The following is a 20,256-nucleotide window of genomic DNA, read 5'->3' as shown; positions in this document are numbered from 1 at the left end:
TAAAGTATTTAGAAGAATGTTACATCTACTTGATTCAAGGCTACAGTTTTAACAATAAAACTAACAAATACATTTATATATGAGAAGAGCAAAAACAAACATTTTCTTACACAAGATTAAAAGCTCCTTCGTTTCCTTTTAGAATTATTTCATTGTATATTATCCTTTGTGAAAAATCCATTAGCTTCTTTTATACATCCTCGAGTCTTAAATAATAGCCCCTTGCTGCAGAATATGTTTCATGGAAAAAAAATCTACTGTCATTCCATAGAATAAAAAAGGCCTCCTACATCATTACATTATCCTTTTCAGTTATACAAAACAATCTTACAATACTGTATCTCCTGTAGTTATAGTTTTTTTTAAATGCCTTTACGTTTATACTTAATTATAAACTCTGTAATGAAATAGGAGTATTATTTATTATTTATCTCAAAATGTCAACCGGTTAGACTTTACCCACAAATTATCTGGAGGCATTAAATTATATACCTTCATAGGTAGTCAACAGACACTTGGGATTGCCTGCAGTATGTTTACAAGCTAATTTGTTTACTGAATATTGTCTACTCATTTACATTTCTGCCCTTTTTTGTTTTTAAAGCAGATCCTCGCTGAAGAAATATACTTAATGTAAGGAATTAAAAAAAATCTTTTTAGTTTTAAAAATAAGCGTCAAATCAAAAGCAAAATAATCTTTTTGCTGAAATGTTATCAAATAACATTGACCATCAACATTTTACAGACTGAAGAAATAAATTACCCTGCAATACCATTAAAATGCATGATTTTCTTGTGTGTCAGGAATGCTGTGCAGTTTTGTCTGGATTCATTAAGGCGCTCACTGCATAAGTGCGTTGCCAACAGGGATGTGGGTGGCTGTAATGGCAGCCTGTAGGTTTGTATGGAAAACAAGTATGGCACAGTGAAAAAAATCCTTCTCTCACCCTACAGATACCTGTACGGAGAGCTTGGGAGGCTTTTCCATAGGCTCATTGTCAAGTGAAAGTTAAGCCCCCACTCACTGGGAAGCGAAGGTAAGTCTGAAAAATCGCATTGAAGGAAAAGGAGAGGGGAGGGGGGGTGGGGATGAAATCACCTAGCATTGAAGCAGCCTAACCAAGTGACAGACACGTAGACAACTCTGATGCTGCCAGAACAACACTCTGCACAGCCCACCAGCAAGCAATTTGTCACTGCGACAAGAATATCCTCCGCAATTTGGCATCAGGGTCCTTGGACAGCCAACTGCGCCTGTACAGCACGAGACGTGCTATGCGGCAACGGGAAAGATGGGAACCGACGTTCTCGTTATGTCCAAACGTGTTATTTTATGAAAAACATATCTTTTGTCATGATCAACACAGAGACAGAACAGTAGTAATTGATGATAACTGGGGACAAATAAGACAACAAATTGAGAAAAAGTATGTTCTTGTATGTTTTTGAGGTACTCTGTGTTGAGAAGATTTCAGGATGTTCGCTGTTTGTCTGATATTTTATGGCACACTCCCACAGTGTTTCCTAGAAATAATGAATCCATAGGTGTAAGAATGAACTGGAAAGATTTTTGGTAGTAAACCAGTTGCTTTTAGCAGAACATACTCTGCTTTGTTTTAGGCTTGTATGTGTGTATATTGTGTGTTGATTAATATGTGGCTAAGTGCAAACCGTTTCTTACTGGTGTGATTTGAAATAAGACAAAGAATTCAAGGTAAGTTGGGTTATAAATGTGCAAAGGAAAGACCCTTTACTCTTTACATTGCTACTCTGGTAATCTATTATAAAAGTGCAGTAAAGGAGAGAAGCCAGGGGCATAGGATAAAGGTATCCGATAAATAAGCAAGTAGTGTTCCCCTTGCCAATTACTTGGCATCTTACTTTGTAATTAATGCCACAGTAATGAAAAAAGTGGTAGGCACGAAGATTGGGCCTTTTGTGCATTCTATACAGAACCAAACACTCATAAAAATCTAGCTCAAAGCTAGCCTAGTTTGGCTCTCTCCACAATCAAAACTTGCTAGGGAATTAGAACAATCCCATAGGGGTGTGTGTGTGTGTGTGTGTGTGTGTGTGTGTGTGTTGCAATGTATTATATAAGAGTGACATAAGGCAATTGTGGTATTGCTGTCTCTATCACAGAGACAAGACTGTCCTTCATTCCCCAGACATGATAGAAACTTGTACCCATTCTGCCAGTATCTAACATCATGGTATCTATTATGTTGTTCACTAGTTGTGCTATGAAACACTTCAGCTAACTGCTACTTAAGTGGCTATGATAACTGCCTTACAATGCCTCGTGTATTTCCCAGTAGCTTATAGATTTGTGCTTTAAGGGAACTTTCAGAAAATACTAAAGCTACTTTAAATGTAAATAATAGTGAAAGTGGTAATACTACATAGGCACTTTTTAAGATGGAGGAAAGAATCTAATTTAGGCAATTTTGATATCACTTGAAACAGTACAAATTTAAAAAATATTGTTAATATTATATTAATCCTTAAAAACATGAAAAACACATTTTTCTCTAGCTATCCATGTAAACTGGACATTGGGTGGTTTGGAGTTGGGGGTTGGAGAAAGAGATGTTTAACTGCGAGACTTGGGTATGGTGTTAGGGGCGGAGTATGTTGAGTAGCTATGTACACAGATAGCTAAATTAAATGACCTTAGATTTATATCCATTTAGGGGTAGGACAGGGAAAGGGGAGAACAGAGAGGTATGTGAAGAGAGAATGTTCGGGGCTAGAGGGTATAAAATATAGTGGAGATCATAAGGAAAACTAACCCCTACTTTTCTAAGCTTTGCATGGGGTGTTTTCCGTGCAACTCCCATTAAAGTCAATGGGAATCATGCGGCTAAAACCCTATGTAACTCTTTGACAATTTACTTCCTAGTGTCTGGAAAAGAGTACTACCTACTAAGGGCAATTTACTCATTTTAGTTTGTGCCTTCCATACAAAGATGAATTTGATAGCATATAGCAGGAGGAAAAGAGAGACTGCATTTAAGATTTTGTTATTGCAAAAGAAATCATCACTGAAAAATGTCGTCTAAACTCTCACCTTGTTTAGCAACAACAATAAACAGAGAAAAGCAATCCAGTGAAAGAATATGAAAAGAAGTATGGACTTGATTACAGGAAAAATGGTGATTGCTATATGAGGGTGTTTTTTCCCCCATTTTAAATTCTCGAGCTCTGAACACAATCGCAGGATAATAAGAATAGAGGACAATTCTTAAGACACCAAATTGAAGCTCTTGATTACTTGCTTTTTCCCATGCACCTCAAGTTGTACATATGTAAATATAGCTATGGTAGCCTTACAAAATCTTTAATAATACAAATACAGTGAAGGGGGTTGTCATAGTTTCTAGTTATGGGTAGAAGTATAGATAAAATGACAGATATTTATCTTGCTGTAAGCAATAACTAAATAAATGTATTGTATACCCTATCTAATATTATTTTTGAAAGCTATAGACTGTGCATGTTAAAAAGTACATGCTATTTATAATCTCTTTCATGAACTTGGAAACAGGAAACTAACACTGGCTTGCAAAGTCTTTATTTTTATTATAGGGCTCTATATTTTCTTACTTTCAAGTGAAATGTCTATTTAGGTGCTTTACTGATATAATTCTTATAACTGTACAACCATATAATAAGCTTATGTGGGCTGAAGATACAGCTCTTGTGTTTTCTGAGTCCCTTCTCTGTGATTTGTTTTCTGACTTTTCCTTTGGAGGGTGAAGAAATAAGATACTACATGGCTCTGCTTTTTAGTGCATGGATCAGAGACACATCTATGAACAACTGCCTACGCAAATTGATTACTGGGCAATATCATTTCTCAGTTTTTATGGGTAAATGAGTGCTTCTCGTCATGGACCTAGCTTGTGCATCAATTTAGGTAAGCATACTGCTGCAGCAGCCTTGAAACTATTGCTCTCTGATTGTACCAATTAGCAAATCCTGAACTTTACCACCAGGAAAAGACATAGCTCCACATTTATGAATGCCTGGCTTTTGAGAATTAGAGTAATTATGTCACCAAACCTACCATTGATTTTCAGGTAGACATCTCAATAATTTTGTAAGAGTAAAAACCTTTCCAAAAGCACACTGATATTTTTATAGCAGAAATAATACATAGGGATGAATGCAGTGATTTGATATGTGAGAACATTTAAGAGAGAGAGAGAGATACTTTACTTGAACAGAATTTACATGTATTTTTGGGCTGAGTCTTTGATTATAAATTTCATGTTGGAGGGTTTTGACTTGTTTGAGAACTTCTGAAATCTGATTTCCTTGAAGGGTGGGGTTGAGACTTCACAAAATAATAAAAAACATGTGCTATTATTAAAGTAGATTATGGGACTATTGTAAAATCATAGACAGTGATAAATTTAAGACATTAAAATTCTCTAAGTTGTAGTTTTAAAACTCACAGCTGTGTCTTACATCCCAGGCCATTCATTGTTTGTGACCAGATCACATATCCTTAACCAAATACACATTAAAAGATTTCTGTTCCAAATTAAACCTGAATTGAATTTATCACACAGAGCTCTTTAGTTATCCATTAAGGTTTTTTTTTTTTTTCCATTTTTTTCTTCTTATGGTGTTTTTACAAACAACAAGAATAAGTTAATATTTGCATTTAAAGCAAAATAAATTCAGGTATTACAATGGCACTGTTATTCACAATGTTACAGAAACTTGTTTTCCTCCTGTATTATAGTGTCACTGTTTCACTTTGAGTAAGAATCTGAATAATCATTAATACATTCCATGGAATCAAAGATGTATAGGATTATATATTCTAGGTCTCTCATTTTACAAATTATCTTTGCCATGATCTGAATGAATAAGATATTTTTAATGCAAAATTAATATCTGTTTACTTCAGACTTGTTTTGGTAGAAATTTACTATAAATCAGTATTTGACAGCCCTGAGGCTTAAGACATCTTTCAGTATTCGCTCTTTTCATATCTCCCTCCATGTAGTTAAGAAATTATTATGGCTTTGACATGACATCTATGTAGTCATTTTGTAGTATGTAGGTGGGGAATACATACAGAAATAATATATTTTCCCTTGAAGTATCTCAAAATCACATATTTAGTTGGCAGAACACACGCACACGTGCACACACACACACGCACACACACACACACACACACACACAGTCTGCATTTCTTTTAGCTCAGTGAGCACATTTTGAATATATTTGCCCTGAAAAATTTTTCTAGTCCCGGGAATGGTGTTTCATGAACTGATTTTATCACCTGTACAAGAGAATTATACAAATGTTCTCAGAAAGAAACCAAGTAAATAAGCGTATGATAGGTTATATTCATAAGGTGTTTGTTTATATTGTTTTCTTTACTGTGACCACTTTTGTCTTTTTCTTGTATCCCTGTTTATCTTCACTTCTTCAAATATGGCACTTGACTAGCCTTCTGTAACTAAAATACATTTGGAAAGCTAAAGTGTGGATGAGGGTAATTTTGGGGTAAGAGCATAGTACTGTTAATAATGTTGATTTTCTGGCCCCAGAGATCTTTGGGATTGTTCATTGCTCATATGGTAAATTACTGATGCTCCACTTCAAAGGCTTGAGGCCTAAACTCTTCTTTGCTACATCTAAGAAAAGGAAGCCACTGTGTAAGTGGTGGAAGTCTGGAGCAGAAGGTCATCCAATATCACATGTACTTGTTTGGGACCAAAGCATAAGAAAGAAATCCTCCCAAGCAGTGTTAAGTTGTCTTCTGTCTCACTAGTGTGTGTAAACAACTTTAACATTAAGGGGAGTCAAGCACAGGTATTGAAAAAGGAAGAGGACTTTTAAGGTGAAATGAGATCTGGAAGTGTTTCAATGTTACCCTAAAGCAGACAGGAGAAAATCTATTTCCAATAGTAAGAACTTTGAGACTTACAAGTGATGATGCAGAATGAAAAACATGTTTTACAGTTCTAAAATATGTAACAAGTAATGTGATGGCTCAGGTGAAATGCAATATAATTTTCATAATTATTTAAGCGTGAAAGACACATAATTGGGTTCATTCACGGTCTTTGAAGTAACAGTGTTGGCCAATGGAAAAACCAAAAAGATATTTGACTGATTTTTTAATATCATGCTATATAAATCTGGGCAAGTCATTTAAACTGTTTAGGGACTACATGGGCACAAAACAAACAAGATTCTAGCACTCTTAACCTAAGAAGGAATGCAAGATTTGTAATTATTTCAGATGCCTGATGTTTCCATTGTTGTTAGAGCTCTTATGCTTTGAAAGGATATATTCTTTTTACCATGATAGTTTCATTCATTTACTCATTTGTTCCGTCAGAGATATTTATGGAGAACTAACTGAAGAGCCTGACCATCCTTCCTATCAGTTATTCAGAGACTAAGATAAAGTTCCAGACCTTTAATATATTCATAGTCTGGCGATTGAGGCAGTAAACCAAAGTTAACAACACAACAAAACAAGGGTTCTGATAAATGCACACCAACATGTCTATGGGAAGTCAGAGGAGGGGCTTCTAATTTTGCCCCGGAGAGACTGGAAGGCTTCATAGAGAAGGTGATCACTGAACTAGATTGATGGCAAAAATGGGACTACCTCAGTTTCTTGCCAAGAGACCAAAGATGGCCACAGGAGAACTGACTTAATCTGTACTGTTTAGGAGGCCATTGGCTTTAACACATTGTTTTTTTGTGGCTTTAAAAATGTGCATGATTGTGAAGTTCTGCTTTTGCCAGTTTGTTCTGGTATTGGGTGTTCTTTCTTCTCTTAAGGGGAAGACAATAACTACTTAAGGGGAAATATGTAACTAATATGACTACTTACTACATAATCAGTACCTCCGTTTTTTTGAATGGTGTGCTTGTGTGCATGTGCGTGCTCATGTGTGAGAAAGTAAACATAAGTGAATGTGGCCAGGAGACGTTCATGGTATCTGTTGAGATAATAGGAATGATGCTGGCATAATAACAAACTCAAATAGGGAAACCTACCCTCAAATTGTTGTAAATGTTTGATGGGATTCTAGGGCTTTCCAAGAACAGCCAAATATACAAGCTTTCCCGCCCCCCCCCCCCCCACCTTTCTATTATAGAATAGAAAGGATTGTGTTAGAAGGATTGTCTTTCTAGTAGGTGTGAAAAAGAAGCAGGTAGCAGGAGGGCTTGGTACAGAGAAAATATTTCCAACAAAATCAGAATTTAATGATCTAGGTCAGTGTTTCTCGAACTATAATGTGCATAAGGACCACCTGGAGAACCTGTTAAAGTACAGTAGGCCTAGAGTTGGATTGATGAATTATCGTTTTTTTTACCAACTCACAGGTGAGGCTGATGCTGCTGGTTGAGGATCACACTTGAAGAACCTCTAATCTAGACCTGTGCTTCTCAAATTTAATCTGTATATGAATAACCTGAGGATCTTGTCAAATTGAAGATACTGATTCAGTAGGCCTAGGGTGGGTGGGAACATTTGCATTTTGAACACGCTCAAAGGTTATGCTAATGCTGCTGGTCTGTGGTTCACACTGTGAGAAGCAAGGCCTTAGGTGATCTCCTACATTATGAGTCCAAGTCATATGACTTGGCCTGGTGATTTCAGAAAATAATAAGATCAAATAACGACTTCTGGTTCATTTCCTGAGCAAATAATATTGTGTCCTTACCAAAAAGAGCTAATGAAGAATGAATGCATTTTATTGTATACCATAGGAATAGATATTAACAACTCCACTGAGAGATGTATTCCTGAGCTATTGTTCCCTGTATAAAATACCTGCCTTAGTTATTGTAAAAGTTAGGTGAAACTTAGGTTTCTTATTTTAAGTAGCTTCTATAACTCCCTGGCCTTATATTAAATGCATTATATTTCTCGGATTGTAATAAAGTTGTATTTAGGTACAGAAGGTAAAAATGGATTGGTCTAATAACTCCAAAAGAAAATCTTAGAAACTGTACACTGTTTAAGTTGTGTTATTTAGCCACAACCCTTGTTTAAAAATTCTGTTTAGTTAGGCAAGTTCTATTTATGTAAAGCAAAGGTTGAGGGGTGGCTAAGTGGTTCAGTAGATTGAGCGTCAGAATTCAGCTCAGGCTGAAACTCAAGGCTCCTGAGTTCAAGCCCCACATCGGGCTCTGGGCTGACAGCTCAGAGCCTGGAGTCTGCTTCGGATTCTGTGTCTTCATTTCTCTCTGCCCCTCCCCTGCTTGTGTTCTCTCTCTCTCTCTTTCTCTCTCAATAATAAATAAACGTTAAAATTTTTTAAAAAAATATAGCAAAGATTGAATTAAATCTAGTGAAATAAGCCAGAAAATATACTTATTTTTGATCAAATAACAGTCTCTGGTGGATTATATGGATGTGGGTGTCAAAGAGCCTTACTGGTAGGTGTTGGTTGTCTTCCACCTCCATTTTCTCAATAACTGATAAATCTCCATTCCCTCTCTTCTGTGTAGCCCTTTTAAAAAATAGAGGTGTGAAATAGTGGTTATGGTAGTATAGTAAGGGATTTGAAGTAGAAATTTCCAAGAGAACATTCAAATAAAAATTCAAGAAATAGCATCTGTATTATATACTTTGGCTAACTTTGAGTGATTTTAGGCATCCGAGGGATGCATAGGTTTCTATTCTCCTTATGCCCCTCCCATTCACAAATTTTCAAGTGATATGATAGTGTTAAATTCAATGACTCAACAGTTTGAGTAAATTTCTCAATTCTCAGTTTATTTATTTTTTTGGTGGACTTGATCAAATATGTGTAACTGATTATGTTAATGCAAATGCCCAAACCCTCAGCCAAATAAATGTAAATATACTTGAAGTAGTAGTGTAATTTTTAATATTTCTTTTTGTCTGTCCTAGGTGATTTTTGTATTATCATTTCCAAGGCTAAATGATTATCTTAACAAAATGATTATCTTTAATTGATGTTTAGGTGCTTTTGTCATTTCTACTCTTCCTGTTTCCCAAGTATATTAATTTCTGATCCACTTACCAAAGTGGACTATTTCAAGAAAAAATTTTACTTGCAGGATATTTGACTTCTTAAAATACCACACTCGTGTCTTAATATCTAACCAAATGAAGTTGCAAACAATGTGATTTTAAAATGGAGATGTTTGGGCTGGAAGGGCAGTGGTTCTTAATCTTTTAGGAAATATCTCTTTACAGAAAATGCTCAGTAAGTATACACAGAGAAATTTTGCATACAAAGTAGTGCATATCTGCTGGCCTTTTGAAGGAAAATTAACAACTCTGATCTTGATAATTGAGGTGAAGTTAACAAAAATGCCATCTTTTTTTCTTTCTTACATAGACCTTGAAACCAGATGGATCAATAGACTGTTTTTCTAAATACATCATTTTGTTTTTATTGCGTAAACCTTGCCTTACAAATAAGCCTTTATACTGATTTGTAACATGGAAGCAAGTGGACATCTGGCTTCTGTGAAAAATATGATTCACTCATTTGCATTTTTAAATTCCATTCATTCCATTTTTAAATTGTTCACTTGTCCTCTTTGCTCTTTCTAAAAGCAACTCTTCTTAGCTCTCTTCAATTTTAAATACCCACAGAGTTTATGTTACTTACAATCCAGATCATCTCTTTAAAATTTTTAAGTGAAAATCAATATTCAAGGCTCACAGAATGTGCAAACCCATAGTATCCAGGTAAGTGAGAAGTTCATTGAAAACCAGTAAGGAATTTGGATGACAAACATGAATTTACCCCTAGTACTTTATAATGGTCTTGGAGGACTTTGAAATATCTTTCAAAGGCCATTTAAAGAAATTCAGGATCTAAATACTAATAAATAATTAATTCTTCCAGTTGGTTGTATATAGAAAAATATTTTGGGTACATAAAGGTGTTTGTGTCACTAATGATATGCTGTAAATAAATCCTGGGAGGAAAGATAATAATGCTATTCAGTTGTTAATAAAATATTGTTTCTGGCAATAGGTTTTGTGAATAAAAATTGAAAGTATAAGAATTTGAAACCTGCAACATTCATTCATTAACTTAAAGACTAGTCCTTCCTCTTTATAGTAACAAATCCAGAATCTAATAATTTTCACAATGTTGAAACCTCATAATAGCTGACAGCAGAATAACTTGAGTTCCATTTCAATTTTAAGTAAAGTATCTCCTGAATATTTTATTCTTTATCTTAAATAATTAGCCTGTATGGAATCCTAGCATTTTAAAATGATAGTGTTGAATATTTAAATAACGTTAGCTCTTTGCATATTGTCTATTTCCCTCAAATCAACTGGTTATGTCCTAGAAGAAAATGTGTGTGTGTGTGTGTGTGTGTGTGTGTGTGTGTGTGTGTGTGTATGTGTGTGTAAATGAAAAGATTTTCCTCCAGTTGAACAGAATAGCTGATGGATCTAAGAGTAGGTAATGGAAATAGATAATCATGATAGGCAAAGATGAGAGAATGAGGGAAGTTAGCCCATTATTATCGTCAGCTGTGAATTTTGGACTCGATTCTGAAAGTACACCAGAAGATATTGCTTTTCTAAGAACATCAGCAACGTGAATTTTAAGGAGATTTGTTTAGGGAACATGTAGAATGGACCTTACAGGGGTAGAGATGGGAAACTGAAACCAAGAAGACCTGGTAGCTGAAGTTCTCAAGCTCCATACTAGCTACTGTCTAGCATACTAGCTACTGGGCTAGCATACTGCCAATTATAATTCATGTTTCATTGCTGATGTTCTTTGCTAACATCATATAATTCAGACAATTTTGAAAGAACATACTGGGATTGAAATTAGGAGAAGTGAATTTGGTTAAATTTTCCAGTGTGGATTTCACGATAGCTATCACATTGAATGAAATCATGTTTCCATGTAGGGTTTGGTGCCTATAATTGGGCGGGGGTCGGGGGGGGGGAGGAATAAACGCTTATTTTAATGACTTGGTCCACCTAACTGTGAGAGAATGAGAGCCCCTTTCCTGAGTACAAGGCAATATAAACCAGTTTGAGACAAACTGGAGAATTTTAGAGGCTAGATTCATAGATGTAGACCACTCCTAGAATTAACTACCCACTAAAGAAGTTGATCCCTAGAGATAGCCTGGAACATAATCAGATAGACTAACATGATTCTGGTGAGGTAAGACAAATTGGTCCCATAAATCACATCAGAAATAACTCTTTTGTTTTGAGGAGGATGAGATGTACTGTCGTCAGGACACCCACCAGATCTTTTGAGGCATTGTTACTACTTTCATATATGTTGCGTGGAAGTTTAATGTGGATGTAACAATCTTCATTTCCTTTAAGAAAAAGAAGCAGTCTACCTCTCACTCCCACTGATGCCGCTGTCAGAATTCTGGATCAGGGGACACATTCTCTCTCTTTAAAGGAAATTTAGCTGCCCTCTTAGTGGGAGAGAGTAGAGCTACGTAAGGTGTTGAATGCCGATTAGCATGTCAGTCAGGCTGTCTATCTGATATAATCAGAAGAATTGAGGGAGTCTTGAAAAGAAAGGTGTGGAGAGAAATGTGGACAGCTGTCCAAAGCATTTTGTGTCTGGAACAAGCGTTCATGGACTTCTCCACTGAAGGCGATATTAAAAGCTAGTTTCTGAAAAATGACTGGTGGAGTCTGTGTCTGGTAGATTAGGTCAAAGGAGAAATTGGATGTTTGAGTTTGCAGTTCACAAAATAAGTACTGAATCAATCAGTTCTCTTTTAGTAAAAACCCTTTTTAGTAGATGGGTTTGGGCTGTATTTTTGGTTCATTCTGCCTCACTTGTTAGATGGGATAATGGTATTACCTCCTACTCACTTGGTAGTTATGTAGCCATGATACAATAAGATAATTACTTCTAAATATAATTTTTTTTATATTTTAAGGGAAAAAGTACAAGCATGTGAAATTCTAAGGTATAAACATTGCATGGAACTTCATAGTGCCTTTCACATGGAGTTATTGTTATAGAGGTATTTATAAGTAAAAGTCCTTAACTTCTATTTGTCATTAGTAAATCTGAAGACCAAAATCTTCATGAAGCCATTATAGAACCCACAGCTATGGTACAATTTCTTTATTGGTATAACAAGTCATTAGAGAACATGAAAAGGCAAAGCTTTTTTCTCTCTTATTTTATTCCAGTATAATTAAATACAGTATTGTATCAGTTTCAGCCCTACAACATAGTGATTCAACAATTCTATACATTACTCAGTGCTCAACACAATGTGTGCTTTTAATCCCCTTCACCTATTTTATTCATACCCTCCCCACCTCCCCTCTGGTAACCATCAGTTTGTTCTCTATAGCTCAGAGTCTGTCTTTCGTTTGTCTCTTTTTCCTTTGGTTGTTTGTTTTGTTTCTTAAATTCTACACGTGAATAAAATTATATGGTATTTGTCTTTGACTTATTTCACTTAGCATTATACCTTCTAGATCCATGTATGTTCTTGCAAATGAAAAAATTTCATCCTTTTTAATGGCTAAGTAATATTCTATTATGTGTATGCATATATATGTGTGTATATATATATATGTGCATACATACATATGTGTATACACACACACACACACACACATATAGGGTGCACATATCTTTTTGAAATAGTGTTCTTTGGGTCTTTTTGGTAAATACCCAGTAGTGGAATTACTGGATCAAGTGGTAATTCTATTTAAACTTTTGAGAAACCTTCATACTATTTTACACAAATTTGCCTTTGCACCAACAGCGCATAGGGTTTCTCTTTCTCCACATTTTTGCCAACACGTGTTGTTTCTTGTGTTTTTGATTTTAGCTATTCTGACTTGTGTGCAGTGACATCTCATTGTGGTTTTGATTTCTATTTCCCTGATAATTAGTGATGTTGAGCATGTGTCTGGTTTCACATGATGTTTTCATGTGTCTGTCGGCCATTTGTATGTCTTCTTTGGAGAAATGTCTTTTGAAGCCTATTTTCATTACTATGTAATTATTTGTTTTGTGTCAAGTAAATTTTCATTGAAGTTAAACACATGTTCAAACATGCACAGATGTAAGTGTACGAAGTATTGAATATTTGAACAAAGTGAACACATCCATGTAACCCCCAATGATTTAAAGGAATAGAACACTATTAGCATATAAGAAATTCACTTTTGTCCCATCTTACCACTACCCCCCAACAAAATCACTTTCTTAATTCCTGTTTGCTTGGGTTGATTTTATGTTGTTGACCTTTATTATTAGTAGTAACATATGGTATATACTTTCTTGTACCCATGCTGTAAACAAATGTGGTGTAATTGCAGTTCATTTATTTTCATTGCTGTAGAGCATTTCATTGCATGAATATCCCCAAAATCATTTATCTTTACTTTGATGGACATGGTTGTTTCCAAATTTTGGCTTCTATTGATCTTCTGATATGTATTTTGGATACATAAGTGGACTTTTCTGTTAAATATGGTATCTAGGAGTAGAAACACTGAGTAAGGTATGTTCAGCGGTGGTGTATTTGACCAAACAGTTTTCCAAAGTGATTGTGCCATTTCATGATTGCACCAGCAATGTATGATGTATTTTCAGAGTTTGATGTTATACTCTTTTTAATGTGAGCCATTTTGGTGGGTAGGTAGTGATATGACATTGTAATTTTAATTTGTCCTCTTTTGACAACTGATAAGTTTTGACCACTTTCCCTGCATTTACTGGCCATGGGATATTGTCTATTATGAACTATTGGTTGCCCATTTTTCTTTTCTCTTTTTAAACCTTTTTCCTTATGGTTTTGCAGTACTTGGTATATTCTACACATATGTCATTTTGTGAGATAAAAGCTTTCCAACCATTTTTTCTGTCTAAAGTTTGCCTTTTTCACTTTCTTACTGATGTCTTTGGATTAATATAATCTTTTAATTTTAATGTAGTCTTTTCCTTTATGATTAGCACATTTTGTGTCCTGTTACAGATGTCTTTACCACAAGGATGTGACAGTATGGTCCTATTTGGGGGAAATTATACTTTTACCTTTATTTTTATATCTATGGATCATGTGAATTTATTTTTGCATATTCTATAGGGTAGGAATTGGTTATAATTTTTTCCTTATGTATATTCATTTGGCCCAATGCCATTTATTGAAAAGACACATCTTTCAATTTTGCAGTTCACTGTCACCTTTTTCATAAACCAAGTGTATGTGTAGATTGTCATTAGATTCTTTTTTTTTAAGTTTCCTTGTGCTCTACACTGTCTTAATTGTACTTTTTATTGAGTCTTCATTTCTAGTAATGTATATCCTTTGATTTTGTTCTTTTTCTTATCCCTTTGAGTTGAAAATTATGTTGCCAATATACACATTTAAAAATGTTTGCTAGATTTTTGATTGGGAAAACATCAAATCTATGTATCACTTTTAGGAGAAATGCTATGCTTTCAACATTGTATTCTTCTTATGAACGTGGTAGTTTTAATAGTCTCATTTAGTTTCTCTCAATTCTTTTAGTTTTAATAGTCTTATATTTATAAAGTTTTAGTAGTTTTAAAATTTTAGTAGTCTTCTTTAATTTCTCTTCAGTATTCTGCAGTTTTATGGGTAGAGGTCTTATACATATTTTGTTATATTTTTTTTCTTTGGTATTTGCTTTTTGAGATGCTATTGCAAATTGTATCTGTATTTTTAGAATTTCATTTTGCAATTGTCAATGGTCTATACAAATACAATTTATATTTTTATATTGACCATTTATGTAGTTCACTTGCTTAATTCATTTAAAATTCTGATTTTTTTTTTAGTTTTACTATAGAAGACTTTGGATTTTATACAGTTATGTCATCTGTAAATGCTATTATATTTCTCTCTATTTTTAAGCCTTATATCTCTTATTTCTTTTTCTTCCTTATCACTCTGACTAGATGTTGAACACAAGAGGCGCTAATGGACATCTTTGTTTCTTTCTCTGTCTTGTGTGGGCAGGGGAAGTTTGTATGTTTTACTACAACATATGATATGTGCTATAGGTTTTATATAGGTACCTATTAACAAATTAAGGACATTTAGTCTGTTCCTAAAAGTGTACTTTTTAATTTCCTAAAATCTGTGGACTTTTCACTTATCTTTTTAAAAAGTTGTTTTCTAATCTAATAGTAATAAAGTCAGAGGATACACCATGATTTCACCTCTCTAGAATTTGTTGGACATACACCAACCTTGATAAAAACGGCATCTATTTTGTTATACATTCTATGTGTACTTGAAAGAATGTTCTAAATGATTCAGTTAGGTCAAGACTATTTTCTTGCTAAGTTCTTCTATATCCTTACTGTTATTTTGTCTGTTTATTATATTATTACTAAGAGAGGTATTAAAACCTCCCATTATGACTTTTGTGCATTTTATATTTCTGTCCACCTTATTTTGCTTCATATATTTTACAGCAATGTCAGCAGATGTATATAAATTTAAAATTGCTGTATTTTCCTAGTGTATTAACCCTTTTATCATTAGAAAATGCTCCTCTTTATCTCTAGCAGGATTATGTACCTGAACATCTACCTTGTTATCTGTCAGTATAGCCACACTAGTTTTCTATTTCTTTGTATTTGTAAAGATACATGGTTTTTGTCCTTTACTTTCAACCATTTTGTGAATTTAAGGACATTTTTAATAGCATAGAGCTGGGCTTTTTTATTTTTTAATCATCAGATATTTTTGTTTTTAAAATGGCATATTTATTCCATTTATGTTTAATGTAATTGCTGACACACCTGAGTTTACATTTACTATCATACTATTTATTTCTTGCTTACTTCATCATTTTCATTTTACTTTTCTTTCTTTCCTTATTTCGCACTAATCAAATATTTTTATCAATCTATGTCCAACCTCCCTAAACTCCTGGCTAGTTTGGTAATTATACCTAACTTTTTAAACATCGTTTACCCTATAGATTATAACTCACATCTTTATTCTATGATCATCTATTTTAAATTTATACTTTTACTACTTCCCAGACCATGCAAGGTACACAGAACACTTTATCTCCATTTACCCATTTTTGTGATTTTTGTCTTATTTCCATCAAATATTTTAATTTTAAGTATATTTTAAATGACAAAATAGATTCTTTTCACATTTTTGATATGTGTATATGTTTGTGTAAACAAAGATACATTTTCCATTGCTCTTTATTCTTTGCATTTTTCTCTTTGCTTCTGGATTCATTTTCATTCTGCTCAAAGAAATCTTTTACTCTTTCATGTATCTACTATTCTGAATAATCTTAGTTTCTGTATTTTTATTTCAGCCTCATTTTTTGAAGGATATCTCATCTGGGTATAAAATTTTAATTTAATAGTTTTTTTTTTAATTTTCCTCTCAGCACTTACTTTCTGGTTTCCTTTTTTTCCTCCACTTCTTTGACAGTAATGGATTTTTCACCCATTGGGTACTCTTAGGGTTAAACTCTTTATCTATGATTTTTACATGTTTTATGTTGAAGAAACTCAGTGTGATATTCTTTGAATTTACCTGCTTTGCGTTTATAAGACATCCTGTGTTTGTCTTTGCAGTTTTTCCTCAGTATTGAAAAATTTTTAGTAATAATTGCTATAATATTGCCTTTACCACATTTTTCCTCTTTTCTTTTCAAAGACTCAAACTGCATATATGTTAGACCTTTCTAACCACAACCCACATGTATCTTATGATCTTATCTGTAATTTCCGCTCATTTTATCCTCCATGCTTCAGTTGGGATATTTTCTACTGATGTATCTTCCAGGTCTAAGAACCCTCCTTGAGCTCTTTCCAAACCATTGTTAAGCCTATACTTTGAAATCTAAATTTAAGTTAACATAATTTTTAGATCTAAATCTAAATTTTTATGTCTAGAATTTTTATTTAATTCTTTTTATATGTTCCCGTCGCATGGTAAGATTTTCTGGCTTGTTTCGTTTTTTGAACATATTGATCTACTTGTCTTAAATTGCATGTCTCATAATTCTAATATTTGTGTCACCTATGGTTCTTTACTGTTGTCTATTTGTTCCTTTGATAATTTTTCTTCAATACGACTGTAATTTTTATTGAATCCTAGACATGTGTTTGATTGTAGGAACTGATTTCTGTTATCTCATTCCAGAGAGGATTTATCACATCCTCTGGCAAGTAACAAAAGGATAGAAAATACCAATCTAATGATGAATTGAGCTGACTGGAGGTTGATTTGCTGTCTTTGTAATGATTGATCTTCCTCTTATTCATCCCTTTCCAAAGATAGCTTTCCAAGGTTTTCAACTGAGAGGTTTCCCAGGGCCATGAGAATGCCAGCACTCTGTCCTACTTTATATTTGCATTCTACGTGGCCTCCTAGTGTAATGAAAAATGCAGATTTATTGGTAACTTCTGTGAAGAGAAGAGATTCTTCCTTTCTGGGGGGACTCTAGAGTCCTCAGATATCTGCCTGTCTTGATAGCACAAAACTTTAGTTTTTGCCTTCTCAGCAGGTAGAAGCTGGCCTCTACCTGCTTTCTCATCTCCTTGCCCTAAGACAAGAATTGCATATACCATGATAGAAAAAGAAATATTTAAAAAATTGGGTTTATCTTGGTACATTCCTTTTTCTCCAAAGGTTTGTTCATCAAACCTTGGTTGTGTCAGCAACTCTCCAGTACCTGCAAGCTTATGTCTTTTTATGTTACCCAGCTTTTCCTAATTGTCTTCAGCAAGATCCTTGATCTATTATAAACTGCTCCATGGTATTTGGAAGTGAGAGTAACTTCTTGTGTATTTTTTAAGAAATAATGATATTAGCCAATGTTGAATGACATTTTGCATTTTAACAATTTGTTTTAAAATAAATTATTCAAACTTCTATATCACTTTGTATTATAAGAAGTTCCAATAACTTTTGAGCATCCTTTCTTGAGTATGTATATTGTGAATATGAATTAATATAGCTTTCCATTATGATTTAAAATATATGTGTTATATGCTTTACAAGCCTCATTGTGCTTTCAGATATTAGTAAGTCAGAATTTTCATACGTGGCACTTTAGTTGTAAAATGATAACAAAATAGGAGGAAAAGCATCCCTCAGGCCACCACAATAGTTGGTCCTTGAGGGACAAGTATATGTAGGTGTTTTAAAATAGTCAATAATTAAATTCTCTTGAATGAAGTTCAAGAAATCAATTTAGTAATATAATGAACCCTGAATATTGTTAGAATGGATTTTGATTTTTAGAATTATAGCTTTCAGTTAGTTAAGAATTGATACAAGTATTAATCTAAAAGATTTCACGAGTGAGGTGAGGCCTATAATCTCCTACTCAAGGGCCAGACATTAGGAAAACCCTATTTTTACATGAAAAAATTTTGGAACTGCCATGTTTAGCACCTTTCTCCCTTCTGACATTGCATAATCACTGTATGCACAAAAGGCCCCTTACACATAGTCAGTCAAAACTATGGCTGGTCTTTCCTCTGTATTTTAGTATATTCATTCTCACGGAGGTCTAATTCCATGTTTTCCTTCCCATTCTCCCATGTAATTTTACCCGAGCTATATGTCATATACTTGAGGACTGTATTATCAAATACTTGGTCTGATAAACTGATATATAAAAATAAGACAGATATTTCAAGTGAAAAGCTTTAAACATCTCAGTCAAAATACTTCATTATAGTAGTTTTTGAATAAAATAATCTTAATTGTATTCCATTATATGTACATTTTCAAAGAAAAAAAAACATCTCTTTTTTTTCAGTAAGCATTTGGGTGAGTTTTTAAACCACAGGTTTCTGGTTATAAACATATATATTTGAAAAAATTCTAAAGATTTTTTCCCTCAAGCCAATTCAAACCTGAAGGATATAGTATAATAACTATCATAGTAATTATGATATTCTTTTGCCTTGAAACTTTCTTTCAACCAAGATAGCATCTGGTTTTCTTTATTTTGACAATTGCAGTTTTCCAGTTTCAGGACTTTTTTACATTATCCTTCAAATTAAGGGTGCATAGTGTCTGCCAGTTTTCATGGTTTGCAAGTATAATACCCATTGGATGTTTTTATTGGAAATTACAGATTTTTGTTTTATACACTAAGTTTTTAGGAAAGATACAATTTGTAAATCCATGAAAGAATGAATCCATTTCCATTCAGGTCTCTAAATTATTTCATTGCCTCTGTTCTACAAAGATACATTTGTCTCAAGGGCATTCAAGGAGGCATTAGAAAACAAACAGTGTATGTGTTACCACTTATATGTAAAAACAGTTTTGAAGAGATTTTATATGATTCAGGGAAAAAAACATAAAAAGGGGAATGGAAGTATTATTATATTGCTCATGGCCTTTATCCTCAAACTTTGTTGTCTTAATATTATCATAAGCCTTATTTTCAATTACTCCTTTTGTATAAATTATTGACAGCATACTAGTATCACTGTGATTACATTATTATTCTCTTGTATATATCATCAAACACCTTACTACTTAATTATGGGACTCTAAATGCTGTTAATATAAAAATGTTGTGACTTCAAAACATTGAAAATTCCTGGTCTAGCTGTTATAACACCATGTCCACAAGATATAGCTATATGCCTGTTTTATACTGCACTTATGTTTAAATTTAATGCCAACATTTCATTGCTAAGAAACATGTTAAATGGGGATGGAGATGCCATATTTATTGAAGGGCACATCTACATTGGCAGGTGTTTTCTGAATTAAACATTTGTTTCAGATAATATTTTATTCAGGAGCATCTTATCAGCCAAAATGTTTTCTCTCTTTTTTTTTTCAAGTTTTGAAAATTCCAGTTTCCTCACCCCATATTCTAAGCTGGAAATGTTTGGGAAGAAATATTCTTTTCCTTTGGTCCCAAATGCTTCGAAACTCTTATTTCCTCAGTGAAAATCTTCAGTCCAGGGCTGGTATTCACACAGAATATTTCAGCTCTTCAGACATTGAACTTTATTTCCCAAATGCTTTTCTTTAAAAATAGACTTTTCAATTGGAGGTCTCATTTGAAAATTTTTTGAAATTATTATAAATTTGAAAGACTATGTAAGTGTCCAGGTTAAGGTGAAGGGACTGAAAAAATACCATTTAGAATATAGCACTTGCCTAAGACAATTTTCATAGTACTCTCAGAAAAATGAGTGATGGAGTTCTCTAAGACACTGACTGCTGACAATGTCTGGAATTAATACATTTAATTCCAAATCTGTG

The 20,256-nt window shown here is 33.7% G+C and overlaps 1 long non-coding RNA gene across 1 annotated transcript in view; it reads left to right on the top strand.

Moving 5' to 3' along the window:
• Positions 1-912: 912 nt before the first annotated feature.
• Positions 913-20,256, top strand: part of LOC132669506 (uncharacterized) — a 161,688-nt gene continuing 142,344 nt past the window's right edge. The window contains exons 1-2 of the long non-coding RNA XR_009606129.2: positions 913-1,037; positions 3,755-3,919. This is a non-coding gene — a long non-coding RNA (uncharacterized LOC132669506). The remainder of the gene's footprint in view (positions 1,038-3,754; positions 3,920-20,256) is intronic.

The sequence above is a fragment of the Panthera onca genome, chromosome B3 (genome assembly GCF_046562875.1).
Source record: "Panthera onca isolate mPanOnc1 chromosome B3, mPanOnc1 haplotype 2, whole genome shotgun sequence".
Classification (NCBI taxonomy): Eukaryota; Metazoa; Chordata; class Mammalia; order Carnivora; family Felidae; genus Panthera; species Panthera onca.
Note: the sequence above shows the minus strand (reverse complement) of the source record. Positions and strands in the feature narration are given on the sequence as shown.